The sequence below is a fragment of the Dicentrarchus labrax genome, unplaced genomic scaffold (genome assembly GCF_905237075.1).
Source record: "Dicentrarchus labrax unplaced genomic scaffold, dlabrax2021, whole genome shotgun sequence".
Taxonomy (NCBI): domain Eukaryota; kingdom Metazoa; phylum Chordata; class Actinopteri; family Moronidae; genus Dicentrarchus; species Dicentrarchus labrax.
The window spans coordinates 5,803,172-5,826,142 of NW_026136719.1; the positions used below are offsets into that span (position 1 = coordinate 5,803,172).

The 22,971-nt window shown below is 38.4% G+C and overlaps 1 protein-coding gene across 11 annotated transcripts in view; it reads left to right on the forward strand.

The window, feature by feature from the left end:
* Positions 1 to 12,446: 12,446 nt before the first annotated feature.
* Positions 12,447 to 22,971, forward strand: part of LOC127351488 (C-myc promoter-binding protein) — a 69,934-nt gene continuing 59,409 nt past the window's right edge. For 10 of the 11 annotated variants that reach the window (XM_051379045.1, XM_051379047.1, XM_051379049.1 and 7 more), the window contains exon 1: positions 12,447 to 12,811. The gene's annotated coding sequence lies outside the window, so the exon portion shown is untranslated. The remainder of the gene's footprint in view (positions 12,812 to 22,971) is intronic. The other variant, XM_051379046.1, reaches the window with a different exon arrangement.

Here is a 22,971-nt window from a genome sequence, read left to right on the forward strand (position 1 = left end):
GAGGCATTATGTCTATTAACAGAAACTTGTGTTTTGACATTTAAAGTTCTAATGTAGATTCAAAATATATCAGGCAGCAGAACATTTTGTCCTCAGAGTAGATGTGTTAGAAGCAGGAAAAATGGGCGGCATGACGATCTGAGCGACTTTGACAAGAGCCACATTGTGATGTGACGACTGGGTCCAAACCTACAGCTCTTGTGGGGTGTTCCCGGTCTGCAGTGGTGGTGTATATGTTGCATTTATTTTTTAATCTTCTTCATTAATCTGGTTGTTTTGTTTTTTTTTAACGTTATTATAAATGTACGCATCTTTGTCTCTTGTCCTCATCTATATCTTTTCTGTGATGTTGCAAATGGAGCTAAGAAATATTTATAGACTTTATATGACAATAAAATAACATCATCATTATCATAATATAGCTGAGCCTAGCACATAGTATATCTAAAAAAGGTAGAGGACATTTGTGTAACCCTTTACTGTCACTTTAATGTAAAGAACACATGGTTTTATGGTTTTCCCTGCGAGTTCAACAGATGGAAGCACACACATACACAGTGCTGTAATTACACTTCATACTGGCCTTGTTGTGCTGTTTGTCAGACTGGAAGCAGCAGCTTTTTTTCTTCCGTTCACTGGGGTTTTTTCAGCCAAGACAGCAGGATGTGAGTCAACACTATTTTACACTCCATCAGCTCATCATGTAAAAGACGTCCTGACAGGACGTCACAGCAGTGCCTCTGAATCAATATTAAGAGGATAAAGAGGATGGAACTCCAACCAGATAACATAATTACTTCTTATTACTGCCGCATGTCGCTGAATCACTACACAAGAAAGCAGAAATCTGGTTACATCTCATTAAGATCACACTCCCTTCATATTAAAAACACAGCCTCGCCTTCAGACTCACACACTTTATTTTATGTGAATAAAATAAACGGTGGTTGGAACAAACTTATTTGTGTTTTTTGACTTCTTAATATAAAGGTTTTTACTGTCAGACACTATCACATATATTGCAGGTTGTTTCAGCTCTTTACTCAAGATTTATAATGTGTACACTGACTGAAATATTCAAATTAAAGGTGTCTTTTATAGCTTTATCATCCTTTAGAAACGCTGGGGTTTTCACTATAACTCTGTGGGTTTGAAAGCAGTTTGACTGTCTAGAATTAGCTTTTCATTCGTAACCTTTGGGCAGTTTTATTTAAGGAGGAAATTCTATATTTTAAAGGAAACTTAATGATAAGGGGTTACAGAGAAAACAGGACAGGTGAAATAGTACAATCTACAAATCTAGATAAGGCCTATACAATTCTGAAAGAGATTAGAAAGAAAATGATCTATCTATCTATCTATCTATCTATCTATCTATCTATCTATCTATCTATCTATCTATCTATCTATCTATCTATCTATCTATCTATCTATCTATCTATCAGAAGGGGGCGAGATGAAGTCACTGTTAGTCATCTGAAAACTGAAGCCCCTGAAACAGAAAATGAACTGCAATAAAAAACCTTCATACCTACACAGCATTAAAGCAAAATATTTCAGCTGACTCACGATCTGACAATTGATGAGATGCTTATATGAGTCATGATGTAATGTAATATCTGTTTGACTCTCTGACATTGATCCCAATACGTTCTGATATCTTCAGTAAAAACACGATCGTATTTCTGTGTGTTGAGCGTGCGGACAGAATAGGACAAGGTCTTCCACCTCCTTCAAAGTAAATCCTTTAATTCAGACTGACAAGTGTAATAATGGGACACTGTATTGATTCTAGAAAGGAAGTTCCTTTTCCTGTTACCCTTCCGGAGGGGGGGTCAGAGGTGAAGGTCAGAAACATAATGTAGCTGATCAGAACTCTCTTTTCTGGGAATAAGAACGGGCTGTGAAGTGTTGAGGAGCCATTGTTTGGTTTGTCTGTTCTGGACTACTGTAAAAATATGGCTTTTCAACATGGTGGACTCTATGGTGAAAGGCAACCCGACTCACGCCAGGTAACCAGGCTTCATTCAACTCACCTCAGCTACATCCACAGTCCACTCTTTGCCCATTTTTGGATGGAAAGCTCAGAAACGTATGTCTGGGTGCTCGGATAGAGCAGCTGGTAGAGCTGGGTCCCCATGTGCAGGGTCCCTTGGTTTGATCCTCAGCTGTCCTATCTAGTAAAGGGAAAAAGCCCCCTAAAAATATATATATATATAAAAAAAAACTTATGGGTGACGTCACAGAGATTACGTCCATTTTTAATTATGCAGTCTATGATTTGTACATACGTGGCAATGAAACTGGATGAACCTTTTAAAACAGTAGATGGACAATTCTGTATCATTTCAATGTTAGTACTCTATGTTAGTGCAAAGTTATGTGTTTTAATGTGTTTTAATGTTTTTCTATTAAATCTAATGTGACCATTTATCTTATTTTGTCTGAAAACTCAATCAAAAATCAAAAGTATTCCTTCAGCAACCTGACTTAGGAACTGGCTAAGGAGACATCACGCTGTATCTGGCACTCTTTTACTCATTACATATCAAAAACATAGTTCCTTCAAGTGAATAACCACAATAACCAGCAAATTTGTGTGACTTAAGCACACTTTACCAATAGAGGTACTCAAAATATCAATGGCCTACATGGAGGAGTGGTGGTCTGACTAGGTCTTCCATAATTATACTGTAGCCAACTACCATTACACTACAAACCAAAGGAGCAGCTCCTGTGTTGTGTTGCAGACCGCAGGCTCAGTATTGATTAACTGTGGATTTAATTGTGTACTTTTGGGAGCTCTTACTTGAAGCTGATGACATCATATCCTACGTGACTTCTGTTGCACCGATTTTAAATTCAGCGCTGCTGAAAAAACCCACGTCCAACAGCGAGATCACAGAGACAGAAGAGACAGAGAAGCTCGGGCAGTTTCTCCCCTGCACGCATTTTAATAGACAATGACAGACTGACCATCAGAGAATCCCCGACAGCCTTTCTGTCTCTCTGCAGCTTATCGTCCGGCTCACATCCTGCCTGTCTCCTGGCCTCTAATGCACGGAGGAGAGAGCAGGGAAGGGGATCATTTGGAAAAGCTTGTATGTCTCTTGCTAGTCGTGTAAACATTTGCAAACCCCACCGAAAATCAATAGCAGAGAGGAGAAATTCCAGTAACTCTGTGTCTGTACACGCAGCTTGTCTTACAGCGGAAGTGTGGGCCCCAGTGACACTAACACACTATAAAGAGCCACAAAACAGGGTCTGGTTGTACCCTGGGGGGTAACTAGTTGTCCTATGTCGGCCTAAATTTAGCTCTCCAAGTTAAATTCATGGTTAGCTTAGCACTTGTAAAGCTCCCCTAATCATTTTTACCCTAAAAAATGTATCAAATGACGACAAATAACAGGGTCTTTGGGTTTCCAGCAGCAACCTGCAGCTGTTTTAAACTCTGTAAATCCCAGAGAGTTGAGGCAATCTGTAGCATCAAAATACCCCAAGTTGATCCAGATAGCTGCTCCGTCACCACTGGTGTGTGAATGGGTGAATGTGAGGCCAAATGTAATGCACTTTGTCTGTTAAGTGCAGTCTATTTACAATCCACCACCCTGACCTCCACACATTTCACTAGTTCCTGCATTGAAATGCACTGTTGCTCATCACCTTGGTGGATTTTACCCAGAGATCAGCAGTTTTGTAAACTCAGAGCGACAATGTTCTCTCCTCGAGATTGTTCTGATCCCGCTCCATGACTTCACAACCAATAATGCAACTACATGTTGAAGCCAGACTTTGGCAACTCCTGGTGGCAGCATTATTTAAGTTTCCTACAAAAGATGCTCTGAATAAATATTCAACATAGCCTATAGGGGTCTTTAAGAAGCCTTCCCCACATTAAAACACTGTTAACATTAGGTTAGACTCTTTTATTTAATGAAAAAGATGCATTCACTTCTGGGTACAGAGAAAACATGACAAAGCAGAGTTCTTGTTGCAGGGCAGGAAAACTATTCATTATCACTGTTTCTAATGGTGACTCACCCTCGGCTCTTAGCAGCTGTTAGCGCAGCTTCACCATCGCTGCCGCTGCAGGAGCGAATGTCTGCTGCAATTTGTTGAGCTTGGAGAGGGATTATTTTAGCTTTTAGCAAACATGAGCAGATGCCAACAAAGCTTGAATTATCCTCTCTGTTTTTTAGGGTCAGGTATCGCTGCCCCATGGTGTGGTGGATCAGCCAGAATCAATCCTTTAATAAACAAATACTACTTCAGGTCATCCATCTATTGCTGTGCTACTACATCAAGATTAAATATATAAATACATTATCGGAACTTGAAGGGACCCTGTTAATGTTTGTCCACCAAACAAAAGAGGAGAACTTAATTGTAAGTGCTGAAATGAAATAATAAACCCTTTATTAAGTGTTAGAAGCCTTTAATAAGAACAGTGTTTGGGTTATTTATTCTTTCTATTATTAGGTAATAATGCAATTATAATACTCTAATAAACACTTATTGGTTTTTCACAGCCATCTAGTGAGGATTAATAAACAGGGTTTTTTTTAAATAATACATGAGGTCCAATGTTTGAAATATGAATTAACTGTAACAGGTTCAAAAATTCATTGTAGACATTTTCCTGAACAAATAAAAGACCAAATAAGTATCATTTTCACAGGAACTGCAGATGTAGCTTCATAAATGGCTTATTAATGATCTATAAGGCAATGAAAAAAAGCTATTCATTACAACTTACAATCGCATTATAAAGGGTGATTTATGAGAAGCAAAAATATAAAAGTTTCCAAAGTAAAGATTCAGCACATCCTAAAGATCATGTACCTTTACATTTAATCATAGTAATGATCATAAATGTCACTATGATATAGTACATTATGATATTTTGGGAATGTGAAACCATTCCTTGAGGATGGATACAGGCTGGTATCTGAAGCCCCTGCTGTGATACACACTGCAGTCATCAGTGTGTTTATGAACAGAGGCCACAAGCTGTTAATCACCACTAAAACCATTAACTACACTGTATTGTAACAGCAGGCTGTCATCTCCCATCTGTTACCTGAAGGCTGGTTGTAATCAGCAGGTTGAAGTTATACAGCTATAGAAGAGCAGAGATAATGATTACTGTCCCCAGGTGGCACGCTTTTACCTTAAAAAAATACTGTCAAGCAGTGGAAAGTAATGGGGGTGATAATTATGATTAACTTTTGGTCAAGCATGTGAGTTATTGAAGGTCCAGCATGCAATGTGGGCATCCCCTCTGGTTCTGCCTTTCTGGGGAGAGATAATCAAAAGAATGGAGGAGTGGTTATACTTGAATCAGTTCAGCTTTGCCTTTTGGGGGAACAGGTCGTGTTTATTCAAGACTTCCAAACCTTTCTCTGCTCTGGAACTAACAGGATTTATATCAGCTGCTACAGAGAGTGCAACCTGCACAACTGTAAACGATCATATTTGCAAGTCTGAACTCAGTTTTTGTTTTTTATTAAAAGAGAAATCATGTTGTTTAGTTAATATTCTGATTATTCAATGTATTAATATACAGGTGTTGTTGTCTTTTGTACCTGTTAATTTGTGTTGTTCCTTGAAAAAACAATGTGAGTTGTTCTGTTTTAATGTCTCAGTGAATTAAATAGTTATTTTCAGGAAACATCTGGTGCAATATTGGAATTTTTGGAATTTTAATAACGTGGAAAACCATTTTAAAGATTCAAAAACAACAGAAAATTTCAAAAAATGGACTGCTGGATCTTCATGTACCTTATAATCAACTTGTCATTTCTCAATATATTTTAAATGTTGTGCACTTGCATGCAGCAATGTGGGTTTAAAGGAACTGTGTTTGGCCGCAGTATGCAGTAGATGGCAGCAGTGAGACATGACTAATGCATTAAAACAGACTGAGAAACAATGATGTCAAATCTTTTTCCTGCTGACACAGTTTAATATGTGATTAACTGTGCACATGTCTCATTTATTTCTTTTGAAGATTGTTGTACAACTGCAGGACCACAAAATGTAACATTATAATAACCACACTACAAATGCGTTGTAACTATAATGTGTAATATTAAATAAAAAAGGAGTAAATTTTGCTTTGCATTCACGAGGGAACACAAACTTTAAATCTTAAATGCACCTTTTTCATATAGGATGACGGTTAAAGGGGCACAGGATAAACTACTTTAATCAATCAAACAATCTGCTCTGACATTATAATTAAGTATTAAATATCCAAATGTAAGGCTCATTAAAGGAACCTGTCCCCAGTCTTGCATGTTAAAATACATTTGAGGCATTAAATTATGAGATTTTCAACATGAATTATTAATAATTCATAAAGATTAAAATAATAAGCAGTTACAGAAAACTGTGACATCAAAAGGGGATAAACTGCGACAAAGACAAAAACAGTAATACAACAATTAAAATGATAATGTCCTTGTACTCTTAGCATATTGACGTCTTGACAGTTACTGAGAAAAAAAAATACACATTTGTGTTCATTTCTGAATAAAAGTACCACATTCGGTCATATACTGTAAATCTGAACACATTTCAATGAAGGAGACGTGCTCGGAGGCAGCGAGTAAAAATAAAAATAATCATTATGCAGCTTCATAATGCAGCTGCTGCTCTGCAATACAAAGCAAACAGCTTTAAATATCAGCTAGTAAGAGTGTAGAAGTATCAGATGTTGTGTAGGCAACCCTCCTCCAAAATACAGCCTCCGACTAAACTTCACACACACTTTCTGGCCACTTTAACTGCTTTACTCTGACTCTACTTGCATTTACAGCCTCTGAAAAACAAGAAAAATGTGTATGTTTTAAAACATTTCTGAGAGCTAATAGTTTGCCAGTTTACCTTTCTCAGTTTAACTGCTGAGAAAAAAAGGTAAAAATGTACATTTAAAGGAGTTGTGAGTCTGCATGACTGTGTGGGAATACTTTTAGCCAGCTTCCACCCCCACTAACACCAAACAAACCTCACACCTACTCACAGCCGAGCTGTTTCAACCAGTTTCATCATATATTCTGCCCTTCAACACAAAGTGAAGTTGAAACTGGATTTATTCATCTTGAAAAATGAGCAAGTAACCTATAAGTGAAGTGTCACTTACGATCAATAAAATAATTCATCACAGATCAGGACTTGGACGCTGTTAGGAGAATGTGTCAGCTTACATCATTCATTCATTAGTTTTTCATTCGTGCACAAGGAGCTGGAGCCGATCCCATCATGCACCGAGGGCAAGGCAGGAAAACCAGTTAATCACAGGGCAAATACATTACATGTCAACATCTTTACAATCTCCAGTCCACCTGCACTGTGAGGGTAAGAAGTGTGACAAGAAACTAAAACAAGGACGACAAACTGCCCACAGAAAGGACCACAGTTAACTCAGTGCTATGTCAAAAAGTGACGGCCGTAATTCATTTAAAAGCCAATAGAGCTCGAAAGCCTGTGTGAAGATTGTTCCGTTTCTAAGGAGAAAAGCATTGATAAAGCACATTTTTAATTTTGGGTCTAGCAGACTTTAAATACTGGTATTTTACATAATATAGTGATTTCCAACTAGGGGGTACTTCTGCAGTTGCCAGGGGGTACGTGAAAGGATTTTGGAGTAACTAAAGTAATTTGGAAAAATGCTGAAATTACAGTTTAATTTAAAATATGTTTAAAAACACTAGATAGTGTGCGAGCAGAGACATTTTAGTTTGAATTAATGGATAAATGGTTGAAAAAGCAACACAAAATGAATAAAGTGTAAAAAAAGTTTGCTAAAAGTGTAAACTTAATGGGAAAAAAATTATCTAAAATTGATCAATAAATGGTCGAAATAGCTAAAAGTGGCAGAAAAATGGCTAAAATACCAAAAAGTAATGGACAAATAATTAAAAAAGTTAGTTAAACATAGATAAATGTGAAACATTCAGCTTGTTCCACAAGTAGTAAGTAGTTGTAAATAAACCAAAACACTGACAATTAACTGTATGAATATATATATATGTATAAATATATATATATAACACATATTTATGATTGGTGGTGATGATTAAGGGGTGTTGAGTTTATCTGACAGGACTGCGGGGCTGAAAAACAAGCTGATAAATTCAACCTGATTCCATAAATAATGTTTAAAGTGTTGCCTCTGCAGTTGTGTTGAAGCTCAGTGTTACAGTCTGCTGGCAAACTACTTTTCAGGTACTGTCGGCCCTCTTTTAGACCTCTCTCCGATATTAAACACATAACTATGTGGGCAGTTCAGGTGCTTTTTGAGACTGTTTGGGTTTTTCCCTTTTCCGTTCATGTCCACAGGCAGCAGGCAGAGGGCACCGAGCACTTATTTCAAATGAGTCACATATTACTTTATTTCAATTATTGTAAAACACTTTGTAACTGAGAAGAGAAGAACTGTAGTTAATGCAAGAGTACATCATATGTTATTAAACGAGGCTCTAAAAAATAAATAGATTTTAAATCTATGGAGACCCAAAGCCTTTCGATATGAAATAAAAAATAATACACCTTGAAAGAAATGATCATATTAATAAATACAGACAAAATACGTCCTATACCACATTAAATTGTGATTAAGAATTCAATATATTCTTAAAACTCAGCTTTATATGAAATGTTTCCAGTTTTCTTTCACAGCAACATTATGGCATGTCACTTTTATTTAATTTTCTTCATGTTTTTTATTTTAATTTCACAGCAGGGTTTTTTTTTTTTTAAGCAGATTATATGAAAATCTAATGGTTATATTAAAGCTATTATTTAATATTGAGCACTTTGGGCCTCCATAGAATCTGCAAAAGCTGCAAAATAGTCCCTTTTTTTTACGCTCTGTCTTCTCTACGTATGGCCACACAATGATGAACCCACAGTGAATTATCACCAACTCTTTTTCAGCCTCTTTTAGTGGGCGAAAACAAAGCTCAGATAAACCCACTGCTGCTGCTGCTCAGCACCAAACAGCAGACACACACAGTCAGCGACTAGCTGGTGGCATTTAGCAGCTTAAGAAATATTTGATTTGGTGAGGACCAAAAACAGAGATAAATAGAAACTAGAATTAATTATTTCCATGCTCTTATATAAACTCTCCTTAAATACAGTCTTTAAACTGATGATAAACGTGCTCAGGCATCTTCGTCCCTCCCTCTCTCCCTCTGAGCACACACACCCACTCCTTCACTTTGTCTATATCATACCCATCAGGATTACTGTAAATTCTATTTCTTTCCTTTCTTGTGATTTATGTATTTCTCTCACTGCTGTTTGTCATTTTGATGTTTTTACTTCTATATTGTATTGAGAGGATTTTTCTAAGCCCCACAAGGTTCTCAACCCGAGATAGGTTTTCATATCCTTGCATTACTTGTTTCCAGTGTTTCTTTGTTTTTATCCTTTGCAAGAATTAGTTTAGCATCCTGAGAATAATAATAAGTCCTATTTTTTATTTATTCTAAAAGTTTTAGCATCATTTTATGTTATACAATTATGTAGAATTTGGTGCATCATTGGCTTTAATTGAAGCCTTTCAATGACTAAAACGTCATTATTTAAGAAGATTAGCACACAACGTCTCATACTTTCACACTGTATCACTAATAAAAACATTATTTTTGTATTTGTACTTTGAAACCCGTGTGAACTGAGCGTTTCAAGTCTCTCTGCCTCATGTCTCTAACACTAACACGCTGTTTCTAATGCTTTCTCTTACACACTCTGCTGATGGAAACGAGATCCGGCAGCTTGTTAAGATATTGTAACACAGGTCTCGTTCTACAGCTGAAACACCAGAGCCAACAAAAGAGGTGCTCAAATACATTTCCCACCATGGCACAAAGCTAGGTTATTTGAGTGGGAGTATTTGGATGCAGTCCTAAACCATACTTTTGCTTCCTGCAATTCACTCTTCACTAATGATCTCTTTGACATTCATTATTGACCTACATTGTCAGGTACAGAAGATATTTCAAACACATTCCCCTCTTTCAGCTTCATTTAATCCATTTTCAGGATAATCTATGCCACGAGGCTTTGGTGCAATGTGTTTCGTGCATCTACATGCTCCAGACTGTTTATCTGTAAAGGAATGTGCACACAAGTCTGAATTATACACACTTGTGCTCTAATTCTGACACATTATTTTTTAACTCTTTGCATAATGAAACAAAATACAGCTGCAGAGTCGTGTGAGGAGCTGACACAAGTTCACGTACAAAGAAACTTGACTGATTACTTGCTGATCCTGAACAGCAGTGAATATTGATGTTAATGCAAAGACGTGAGTGGATGCAAACTTGTCTGTAGTTAAAGCTGCAGATTTTATGTCACTTGGGGGCAGAAAACCCCCACAACAAGCTGGAAAACACAAACCTCTAAAACATTATAACCTTATAATTGTGTATAAAAACAAGCACACCACAGCACAATCTGCACACACGGTTGGTTTGTATGTTTCAGGCTGTGTAGTTATGGACCAAAAACACTTGCAGTTGGTCACACAACTAAAAATGTGCTTTGCAGGCAATCTGAATGCACCTTCAGAGGCATTGCGGCATCGGCGACACACCAGCTGTGCTCCATTTTGACATGCCAGCGTGCTGCTTGTTGGCGGCAAGGGGTGGAAACCAGCTTAAATATAGCACAGGCGGCGTATGAGGCAGCAGGTATAACGCTGAATCTCAATCAGCTGATAATCAAGTAGCAGCAGGTAGTGGTGATGCTTCTTAAGTTAATTTATTTTCACAGATTTTTAAGTGTTTGGCGTAGACAATGAATACAACATATTTTCCCTTTGGATTCAGCCACTACGAGCCTTGTGAAATATGCGTTTGTTATTCGGTATTTCTTTGTGAGGCTGCTGCTGCTCCACATTTTGTTTACTTGTCACTCTGAAGTCGTCAGTTCAAGTTGGCACAAGCTGCGTGAGCTGTTTTTGGTGCAAACCATGACAGGCTGACTGTGCCGGTCAGGATTTGGAGCTCATCCAGTGTGAAACAGTTTGATATAATGTCACTGGAATGAAGTCCACTTGTATTTTATTACTTTTTTTTATTATTATTTTTGACAAAAACAAACAAACAGACAGACAAGATCATCTTAGGTAAGATGAAATGCTCCAGATTGTATAGAAAAGGAAATAAAAAGAGGGTGGATTACGTTGAAGTGTAAAGGTCTGTGGGTCCTTTATTGAAAGCCAAGGTATTTTTATTCATTTATAACTCATTCAAATCCATTCTGTTGGCTTTAGTGGATAAAGAAACAGAACAAAGTTCACCAGACAAAGTAAGGAAATCATTTAAAATTTAACTTTTTTAGTGGCGTGTCTCAGGGAAAAAGTCAGAACTGCAACATTTCATGTTAAATTTGAATCATTAATTTCAGGTTATTAGTAACTAATCTGCAAAATAGTGACATGAAATAAATATCTATTGGTATAGGCCATATTAATTGTATCATTGGTGCACATGATTTATATATCTTCTGTTTTTATTTCATACGATTTTGGCCCTAATGGAACTCCATACAACAACAGAGGAGTTTATTTTAAGGGTAAAATTATGGAATTAAAAGCAAATTATACAAAAACAATAATGGCAATAAAAAGGTGTAATAATCTTGCTTGTTTATAATGTAATGACATAATTAGTCTAACAGTTTCTATTAGTAACTGCAACATAATGAAAATAAAATAAATATGTATTGATAGGCTTTATATATATTGATTGTATTAAACTGGTGCTGTTAATGTGCAGTGAGTCGATTAAGGTGCAAAACCCGGGTCACTTGATTATTATGTCATTCTTTATAACCAAAACTTCTTAAAACTCATTACTATTTATTAATTTCTGTCACCAATATATGTTTAAATTTACATTTACTTTGTATAAATGCTCTTATTATCTTATTATATCTTTTAGGCTCTTATTATATTTCTATTTTTCCATTTTATTTTTACTTTTTATGTATATATACACCTATATATTCATTTCTATTCCATTTATTGTGTTTAGATATTGTATATAAGTACTATTTCTTTAACGTTGTGTGAGTAGAACAATTGTAATGAATAAAGTATTTCTTAAATACATATATGAATACATTTTCTGTTGTTAAGTCATATGATTTTGGCCCTAAAGGGACTCCATACAACAACAAAAGGAGATTAGATCATTCTAAGGGGGAAAAAAAAAAATCTGAATTAAGTTTAATTAATTAAAGTATGAGGCATAAATGAGTATTGAGGTAATATAACCAGCATCAGGTAGATTATGTGAGGAGAGGGAGGGAGAGGCTGGCTGTGATGTGTAACTGCCACCCAGAGAGAGAGAGAGAGAGAGAGAGAGAGAGAGAGAGAGAGAGAGAGAGTGTGTGTGTGTGTGTGTGTGTGTGTGTGTGTGTGTGTGTGTGTGGATTCCCATCACAACCAAGATGGCGGCGGAGCGGACAGCCGGCTCTGCACAGTGACTGACAGACAGAAGAAAAGAGGCTTCGTCTCGGTTGGACAGCGAACGGATCGACTCCGAGAGAGAGGAAACAAATAATTCAAAATAAAAAAAAACAAACAAACAACCCAACTCAGGTCAACCTTTTTTTTTTTTTTTTTTTTTATGTTTATGTTTTTGTTTTTCTCTCCCCGGTTTACCGACAACGAGGCTGCAATGAACCGGTAGACGACACCGGTCGAAGTGTGTGTGTGTGTGTGTGTGCGTGTGTGTGCGTGTGTGCGTGCGTGTGCGTGAGGACTCATCTAACGTCCACAAGCAAGAGGGTAAGTACGATATGATGAACCGTTATAACGGATTTACCGGTAACAGCTGTTGTCATGCGGAGGCTCTTGTCTCACTCTGTTGTTTATGTGTTTACGTTGTTGTTGTTGTTGTTGTTGTTGTTTATGTTGTTTGTCTGTATCATATGTTGCGCCCTGCGTACCGTTCTCTATGTGACCCCTCGCTGGAAGCTAACACATGAGCCACAGGTTGTTTTGCAATCGGGGTTAAAATTGTGGAGGATATTTTTAATAACGTGCTAAAATAAACCCGGGTTATATTAATTGTGTCTGTTTGAGCGAGTATGTTAAGAAACTAAAAATAACCCCTCTCTCTCTCTCTCTCTCTCTCCACGTTGCCCTCTGCTTGTGCACCCTGTTGGTGTATTTGAGGTGGTTCAGTTTGTTACTTATTTAACTTAACCTTGCTGTAAACGGTAAGCAGTGACACTCAGTTCATAATCTTCTTTTATTTTGAAGCATTTGAAGTGAAGATTATAAAACTGTCTCATGATTTGATACAATTTTTGCAAGATTTTTTGAGTTTAAGGACAAATTATGACTGAAAACAAATTAAAGAATCCCCTTTTTATTTATGTGTTAGGATATAAACCATTAACTGTATGTATATATACATATATATATATATTTAAAGGACAGAAGTGTCTTCAACCTGCATTCTCTGTAATGGCCAGCAGGGGGCAGCTCCGACACCATTCATTCTTATGGAGAAGTGAGCCGACTTCTCTCTTGATTTATGAGCTCAGTGAACAATTTTCTAATGAGTTTATGGTCTCAATCTCTAGTTTCAAGTCTTCTTCCATACAGCATGATGTTCATTTAGTAAATTATGGTCCCATTTAGAGTAAAATAGACCATAAAGCGGGGCTAACTTATGTTTGACAGGTCATCAAACTCAGATCAAACTGTCAAACTAGACAGTGCTGATCAGATATGGATCCAGATTCTGTTACTGTGTTGACTATTTCTCTCCTAAAACCGCTTCATATTTATACATATATATAATATGTATAAATATATATTCATAATATATTTTAGTGAACTGTTTAGCTGGACTATGGGATTGTGTGTCACCAGGCGAGCCGCCATTGTTTCCTGCTTGAAACTAACAAACTGTGGTTTGGGGCAAAAGGGACAGCTCCATGTCGTTCTTAAGTTTTGCTATCCATAGTATTTCCACAGATTTTAGTTTTTTTTGTGGGGGATACAATGAGGAAGCTGGGCGTTAGCGAGCTAAACAGCTTTTTCAAGTTAAGCCATGTGAGGATATTCAAGAGTATCTCAATAATGGAAGTTAACGATTAACTTATGAGTGCTTTTATCCTGATACGTGATAATATCAAGTATCGTCCCATCCCTGATTCTTCCGATACCGTGTTATCAACGAGTATGCAATCCGGTACCACGTAATTTATTTACCCCCCATAATGGGACGCTGCTTACTTCCCAGCAGTGTCCTGTTTTTTTTTATTCCCAGGATAACAAAGTCATGACCCGGTTTAACCCGGCTTAGGCTTAGTAGTATACGCATGTTAAAATATAATAATATACAGCATATATATCTAATTTCTAACTCGCATGTATTGGATCGGTACTCATGTCGGCTGATCATCCCACTGATTTGAATCTTCGCATATTTCTATCGCAATTCAACTGTCTCGCAATATATCTTTTACATTCCTAGTCATTGGTTTTTATATGGATTTTGAAGCTGTTAGTTATAGCTATGTGTAAGTGTTTGGGGGAATATGTCAACTGATACTGCATCCCTGCGAATACGTCTGCCAGCGTAAGGCAAGGAAAAGCTGCAGAAGATACTGGGAGTCCAGTCTGAGTGGCCCTTCTCCTCTTATCTGACATCATAAGACATCAGGACAGGAGCGGTCGGACGGCAGGCATCAGGGATTCAAATTCTGAGGGTTTACTTCCCTGAAATTTCCCCTCTGCGTCGTTCAGTGGTGTTGCACATGGACAGGCAAGTCTGGTCAAATCATATATGTGACAGAAATACTCCCAAGCCTGTGATTTAGAAAAACCTCAGCTCCACATACCAGAAAGGTAACCTACACTGTGATCCCATAAATCCTCCGCCTGCGTCGTCCCTTCACGTATTATGGAACCTCACCAGATTACGTTGTTGTGCACATGATGGACGGGATGTTTTCCTTTCCGTCTTATTGCCTTGTCTGTTCATGCTCAGAGGGCAGAAAGGCGCCCTTTTGAAATGCCAGAGAGGAAAAAGGAGATGTACTTCAGATGAAGGCGCTCTCGAGAGCCAAATGGCACTGACCCGGCTGCACGGGTGAGCTTTGAGTAGCGGGGCCGTGTAGTCTTGTGCAGGTCCAAAGAGAAGATTTATGGTAGTGAGTAAAAGATCAAAGGACAGGCGGCTAGACGTGTCTGCTTAGCCTGATTGAAGACTTCAGGTAGACTCTAGTAACCCTGATTCCTCTTACCCTGACTCCAGCTTCAAGGTTAATGCCTGCTGTCCACCTATAATTGACACCAAATGTCCCCCCCCCTTGTAGTAGTGGTGGTTTTAATACCTCAGGCATAGGGTGCATGTTATTTCCCATCTTGCATAGTTCAGTTACCACAAACAGATTCGTCACATAGGAGTCCCACTTCATAGAGCTGTCAGCTAAAGAATGTGACCCCTCTCATGCTTGAGGTGTATTCTTGTGTTTGACTGTAACATTCAATTTAACTCGTCCTGCATAACGGTGCGTGCTAAAATGACTCAACTGGAGATTGTTATCAAGTTTCCTTGGCAGTGAGTGGATATCTGATGTCTGCTGTCGAGGGTTTGATTGTATTGTACCTGTATTTTGTAAATTTTTTAAGTTGTAATATTATTTATATATATATTATATATATATTATATATATATTCCATATATAGGAAACAACGTGGCGTTAGTAAGTAAAAAAATAAGCTTCTGACCATGTGAGAACATGTAAGGACGTGTAGTTAGTGTACTGTAATATATCTCCAAATACAAGTATTCCCTGCCTTTGGGAGTACATTGGGGGTTGAGAGTTGGATTTAATTTTGTGGAACATGAGCCAAAACTAAGATACTTTGCAGACTAAGTGGCGAAGGAACTTGGAGGATGGTTAAACAGCCACTTTCGACTCTGGGGAGATTCACTATAGGGGGAAACAAGGTCTGGTGTGACGGATTGTAAAGCAAAAATACTACCAAGTTCATAGCTACCCTGGAGTTATTTAGTGGTGAAGGTGTAACTGTTTGTACCCCCTTCCAGCGGTGATGCACACAGGTTGATGTGTTTTGATGTGGAAGCTGAAGGCTACAGGAGCTCACAGCCCTATTTTAGCTGTCATAATGATTAGGTCACACTATAGTCAAACTAATGAATGTTGTCACCTAATTTAACTTCTTCTTTCTTCTCCAAGGACGTAGGGCAACAGTTTTTACACCGATGCTTTACATTTTTCCATATTCCCGTTCAATGCCAACGTGTTGTATTCGGCTGTGTTGGAAGGAGTGATAGAGTTGCCGACAGCATAGAAGAGCGACAGAGCAAGAGATGTAGCTACTGAAAATGAGTGATAGTCACGCTTTTGGCATTCTGGTCTTCATCCTGCTTCTTGCGAGTGGTAAAATTGCTCTTTTTTGTTTCTGATGATTTCTTTTTGTCTTTTGAATTCTGTCTGATGCAACATGGTGGGTCTGTTGCTCTTCGGGTTCTGAGGGATGCCTACCATGCATACTGAAACAACAAAAATAGATCATCAGTTTCTTTTTAGGGTGCATATTTCCTTCAAGGATATCAATAATGAATTCATAACGAGGCCGTTGTGTTTCAAGCTTTGGTTGAGATTTGTTCACATAGAAATATTTATACTGAGATGTTAAAGCCCGCTAACAACTTGGATCCAGCTGACAGTATTTCAAAAGATCTTAAGGAAGATCTGGGTATCATTCTTTCTTTTTCTTTCTCCCAATATTGGTGTTATACTTGAATGCCCTTTGTTTCAGTAAAGCAAACAATACCCTTTTTCTGCTCTGATTAATGTAAGTTTTAAACACTATTTCTATAAAAACCATCAATAAGATAAGCCAAACTTCTCAAATGCTTCTGTTTGTTGTTGTTGCAACACTGACAGGTGTCCTGGAAACTATACAGAGGAAGAAGAAGAATTTGGTGCCAAGTGTTTTTGATTTGCTTGCTGCTGGAGACACAATTATGAGTGCCCACAAACAATATTGAGGCTGGAAACCCAGTCCTTTTGGCACTGCAGATTGTGCCACAAACCTAATATTTTAGGAACAAAGACTTGTTGGAAGCAGAACTGATATTTCAGTGATTGAGGATATTGTATCAGCCTGAAGGTCAAAGCACAGCATGGCTGCCGTTTTTATGCAATGTAGCCAAAAGGAGATATCTTACTTGAAAGAAAAAGCGGCTATAGATTTGCATGCAGACTGACTGAGACCAGGATTACATGTTCCCAGGGAATACCATCCACAAACACTAATTAGCTGTAAGCTCAGAGTATTGTCTGCGGGGAGAAAGGCAGGATGTGTCTTCAGTTGGTGGGTGGCATCTGCTGCTAGACAAGAAGAATTTGAGTGCCGGGCACTGATCTCATCATCTAAAGTGAGATTCATAACTCGTAGCAAAGTCATCTGTCAGAACACCGAAACACATTTCCCTCAAATCAACCGTCGCCGTTCTTTTTTTTTTTTGTCTGTGGGAAATTATGCAGCAGTCTGCAATATGTGTGAACTGAGTAAATAAAGTTTGGTTCAGTCGGAGTAGTTTTAATAATTGATTGACCCCTTTGAGAGCTGGACAGACTGGTTACCACTGTTTCTCATTTAGAAGAAAGCATTGACTACTTAATAGAGCTACAACAATTAGTTGACTTGTTGTCAACTATTAAATTAATCAACTATTTTGATAATCCATTAATCGTTTTGAGAAAGACATTCTCTGATTTCAGCTTCTCAAATGGGAATATTTTCTGTTCTCCTTAGTCCCGACTGAATATCTTCTGGGTTGCGGACAAAACAAGATATCTGAGGACTTTAGTTTGGGCTTTTAGAAACAGTCATCAACATTTTCTGACATTTTATGGACCAAACAATTAATAGACCAATCGAGAAAATGATCGACAGATTAATCGATGATGAAAATAATCGTTAGTGGCAGCTCTGGTAGTTAAGCAAGGAAACTGGCAGAAAGAGCAGTGGGGACATACAAGTGCATGACTTACTGAAACACTACAATGACAGTTATGAAGCAATTTACAGAAAATAACCAAGCAAACATCATTGTGAATATTTAATTAGAAAAAGCTGAGTGGGGATTTGGGAGCCTAGAGGTGTTTATTTAGCCAAAAAAATGACTCCTCTTTCGCTCCACTTTTCAAATGCCAAGTTCAGTAAATTCTCTCTTGCTGAATAAGAAAAATATATCTTTAAACCAATAACTAATGCCAGACAATTAAAATATCCTAATAAAACCCACATTGATCAAAATCTCTATCAGTTTTTGATGGAACCACATTCACACGCAGTGAAATAGACACACATTATATCTGGCTAAATTACATTAAAGTCTGATTTTCCGCTCTGTTCCACTTTGAGGAAACTTCTTGTTCAATAAATTTAAGTGAAACTCTCTTGGATGTAGGTTTACCACAGTCAGGGCTCCACTGGTGAAGGCTGTAATTGTCTGATTCTACACATTATTCTGCTGCTGCTGCTGCTGCTGCTGCTGCTGTGGTCTGCTGGGTTCACAAGGGTAAAAGATTATTCCCCAACCATCTTCCCTTTTCTTTTCATCATTCAGACAGAAATAGGCGCTTATCAGGAGAGACTAAAGACGTCACTATATACAAACTGCCAACCTCCAAAGTTAACAAGCTGCAAATAAAAAGAGGTCACACTGGAAATGAAATGTGTATGTTTGTACAAATCACTCTGTCTCTCTTGAAGGCAAAACACCAGCCTTAAGAGCAGTTTTCTGCCAACTAGGGAATTAAAAGATCAGGCTGGGAGAGGAGGCAGGTTGGTGAGATCAGGTTTCCTGGAGACATGGTATTAATTCCCAAAGGCCTCTGCATTAGCACTTCCCTCTGCTAATACTGTGCACATAACCGGGATGGTAACCTCTTGTACAGGGCTGAAGCCTGGGAATTGTGATGCCAGTATTTACCTTTTATATACTGAAATATGACCTTTTCAATGAGTTTTCATGCTGAAATGGTTACTCAAAGTTAGCATTAAGTGTCACTGACATGGAGTGCCTTTTGAGTGAAAGCAGGAGGCTTAACAAACGGCTTCATCTGATATCAAAGCCTCTGTTGCTAAAATCAGACTGCAGAGGAGCATTCAGCAGGTGGATTAGGAATCAACGTCCTACAACAATGCATACGTACAATGCATGCAATGCCTCAAACACAGGGCTCGAAATTAACTTTTCTCCTCAGTGTCCCGCAACTGTCCCAAATTCTACTTTCAGCTGTCCCAGATTTATCAACCACTGTTCCAGATTGAAGTTCTTTTTTCATTTTACATAATGAATATAGTTGTTTCAGTAATCTGTATCACTTATTGAATTACTCTGCTATAGATCGAAAAATCTAAATCACCTAATGTGTTTGGTTGTAATCAGTTTCTATTATTCTTTTAGTTACTGGTTAAGTGTCTTTTTCTTGTTTTAAGAAGAACTGTTTGATCAATAAATGCAAACCTCTTTCTGATTGGAAATTTACATAAACATTATAAACATTTAGCCAAATAATCACAAACTCACTACAGGGATATTGTATATTTGAAGTAAAGAATCTATCAAGGGAGGGAGAAGATCAAACAAATGATTTAATATTCACAAGCTATAGGAACCCTTTAATCCAGAGATTCAGAGAGATACAGAGTGAGAGAGAAGCTCAAACACACCATACTGACTTCCTGTGCACGGCACCGAGGATAGGAATGAGCACCATGCATAGGAATGAATTACAATATAATACATTTAAATTTGCCAATTGCCTTTTCCCTGATCATCTTAAGACGTTGCTGAATTTGTCACTAGCTCCATTAAGAAGTAAAGTCGCTAAGAGGGTCTGACAAGTTGTTAAATCGAGCAACAAAGCTGGCAACTCTCTCTCTATGATTGATTTGTGCTCATGCTGGTGCCACCTCACAGTTTTACAAATGTGCACACCTAACAATCAAAATGACACATATTCCATAATGCATAAACATAATAATAACAATACATTTCCCTTCTGTCCCAAAATTGTCCCAGACACTGTATCTCTGTGTCCCAGGTGCTATTTCATTGTTCCCAGGACAAAGGGACATCCTTCATTTTGAACGCTGCTCAAACCACCAAATACAACTGCACCAAAACCTCAGTGAAGTGGCTGCATGCAGCATAGTGTCGAGTCTTCACACCATCCGTCTGAATCTGTCAGGACCATTTATTTGCTCTTATTCGCTCATTGCAGGTTACTGTTATTGTTTTTACTTCGTTTTACTTCTTCTAGGTGTAATCAGATAGTGATGTTAATGGGATCAGTTGCTGGCAGGTAAAGTCTGTCACTGTTCACGCTGCTGCATCACCATCCATCGCGCTTTGTGCTTAATTATCCGTAAAACAAAAACACCTCGCAGTCTTCCACTCGTACCCAGAGAGGCAGAGCACCCTAGAGTTGAGTCGAAATTTCAAAACATCTTTTGAATTTTAGGTCAAGACCTTGTACAAGTTTTTCAAGGCACTTGGTATGCTCACCGATGCTTTTATACTGAAGCACCTCACAGGAACATTAGCATATTCATGTTCGTTATAAGTTCGTCCCTGCAGGGCACAAATTGCTAACCCTGACATTGTTATTTCCATTTTTTTACCCATTGATCCTCTTCTCTAACAGCAATATGATCTGCTACATTAGTATAATGCTCATTTAAAGGCAAGCAGTAAGTGTTAACGGATAAGACCTCCGTGCCCGACCCTGAGCATCCTCCTCCTGCTTTGACAAGTGCTTAACTTTGAAGATTTAATATGAAGTCAAGGACAGTTGTAACCTTGGTGCTTGTTTGGAAGTATGTTTTGTTTTGTTGTGCATTTTACAAAGCTGAGACACTTCAGAGGGCTTGTGTTACAGTAACAAGCAGAAAGTCCCATTTCCTCGTTTATTCAGGAGGCGTTTTGGTGGAATTAATGAGAGAAAAATACTATTTTAAGCTTCTGTGGTTTAATATACTTACTTCCCAAAGGCATTTTCTCATCTTTATATAGCTGTAAATGTAGTCAGTGTCAACACACATTGAGATGATGATTTGATAATCAGTACTGTCTTCATCTCACAGCATCAGTTCTGCCTTAATTTTCAGTAAAACTTTCACAAACTCTTACCGAAATGTATTTGAGCTGCTGTTATCAGTCCAAAAAAGTTTACAGATCGTAAACCGCTCGTGATTTACAGCTCCTATATCCTGACGCCCGGTGCTTAAAACTTCTTTAATTCCATCAGGTAGATTGTAAATTACAATGTCCAGTTCTGTTAGTGTTGCCAGGTGTACGATAATTATTGAATTTATATGATCATTTACGCCCTTTTTCTCTGTCTCAGCTATTATTATCTATTATTAATGAAAGCTTATGGAACAATCATCAACAATGTGTTGCAGAAAACACACTGTGTGCGCCGCAATCGGGATTTAAATGGACAATTCTTGAGTCTTTGTACAGTTATTTGTTTTTTTAGCACCTGGCTATCAAGCACCAACTAATTCATATGCTGCTTCTTTTTGCCTCGTGTTTGGCATTTTACACACTGCACCTTTGCACTGCTGCCTGGGTTTTGCCGAAATCTAAAATAATGATACACTTGTCAGCCCATTTTTATGTCTGACACTGATCGGCCCAAGGTGGGGCACAAAACAAGGTGGATATTGGTGACTGCGAGGGAGGGGGTTTACATAATTTGTGGGGAACACCGTGTTTGTTTTATTGTTACCTTGTTAGAAAATGGAACGGTGTCTAACTGATGGATGGTTGTAAGATAAGACTGACTTTGTTAGTCCCCGAGGGGATATTTGTTTTGGACCATGAAATAAGCACTTCTGCTTAAGAATGCAAACAAACACACTGACAGCAGCAAATAGTCACATACCTAATTAAAAGTACAATGTCTGTCGGCAAAGGTTAATGCATCCTAACTATCTCCTATGAATACTGTCCCCTTGGTACGCACACATATTCACTCCATCTAAGAGCAATTAAAGTGCACATTTAGTGCTAGTTGTTGTGTAATTAAACTGACAGTGTGTTATCTGCCACAGGGGCTGGTAGTGAACATTAAATATGGGAACTTTTCTCACACAAAGCTGGCAAAGTCTAAATCTTGTTGCCCATTCCTCTAGGGATATTTAGCTTCATTTTATGCCTGTTTTGAATAATTTTAAATATCGGGAGCTGGGAGTGTATAAGATGCAGCTCCATTACATTTCACTCAGGTGTGTCAAAGATGTCTGGGTTCAGGAAGGTGGAACAGCGCTCTCAGCATTTGTTGAATAAGTTAAGTAACACGTCAGGTGTAGAGATTACAGTTTTCCATGTTTCTCACAGAGGTCATCTTTCCTCCACAATGTTACATGACCTGATGCTGCTAAAAGGCACAAGAGCCAAGCGCCCACCCCTCTGGGCTAACTAGAAGCAGATGCTTGGCTAGTGAGGCTTCCTACTGGCTTTTGTTTATGTTCTTGAGCACATTCCTTTTCACCTCCTCCACGTGTCTGCCCTGCTGTGGCTGTCCCCGTGCTGGATGTCTATACAGCTGGAGCCGAGAGCAGCGACGGGACCGTTAGAGACTTGAACGAGAGTCCCATTGGTGAGTTTCATTGGCCCCGGTTCTTGTGAACTCAAGACAGCTGGAAATCGCTCCCCTGTCACGTTGACTCTGGACATCTTATCGAACTCCTCCCTGAGCTCCTGCTGCGGTTATAAGTCAGCGAGTTTGGGCTGGGAAGCTTTGTCTACGGCTCTGGCACCAGGCCCTTCATGTGGGACCGAGTTTAAAGTTTCTGGGCCTGTGGTGCTTTTCCACCAGCTCTGCTTCTCCTGTTTCTCTGGCTCGCACACCGCTCTCTGCGCTGTGTTATTA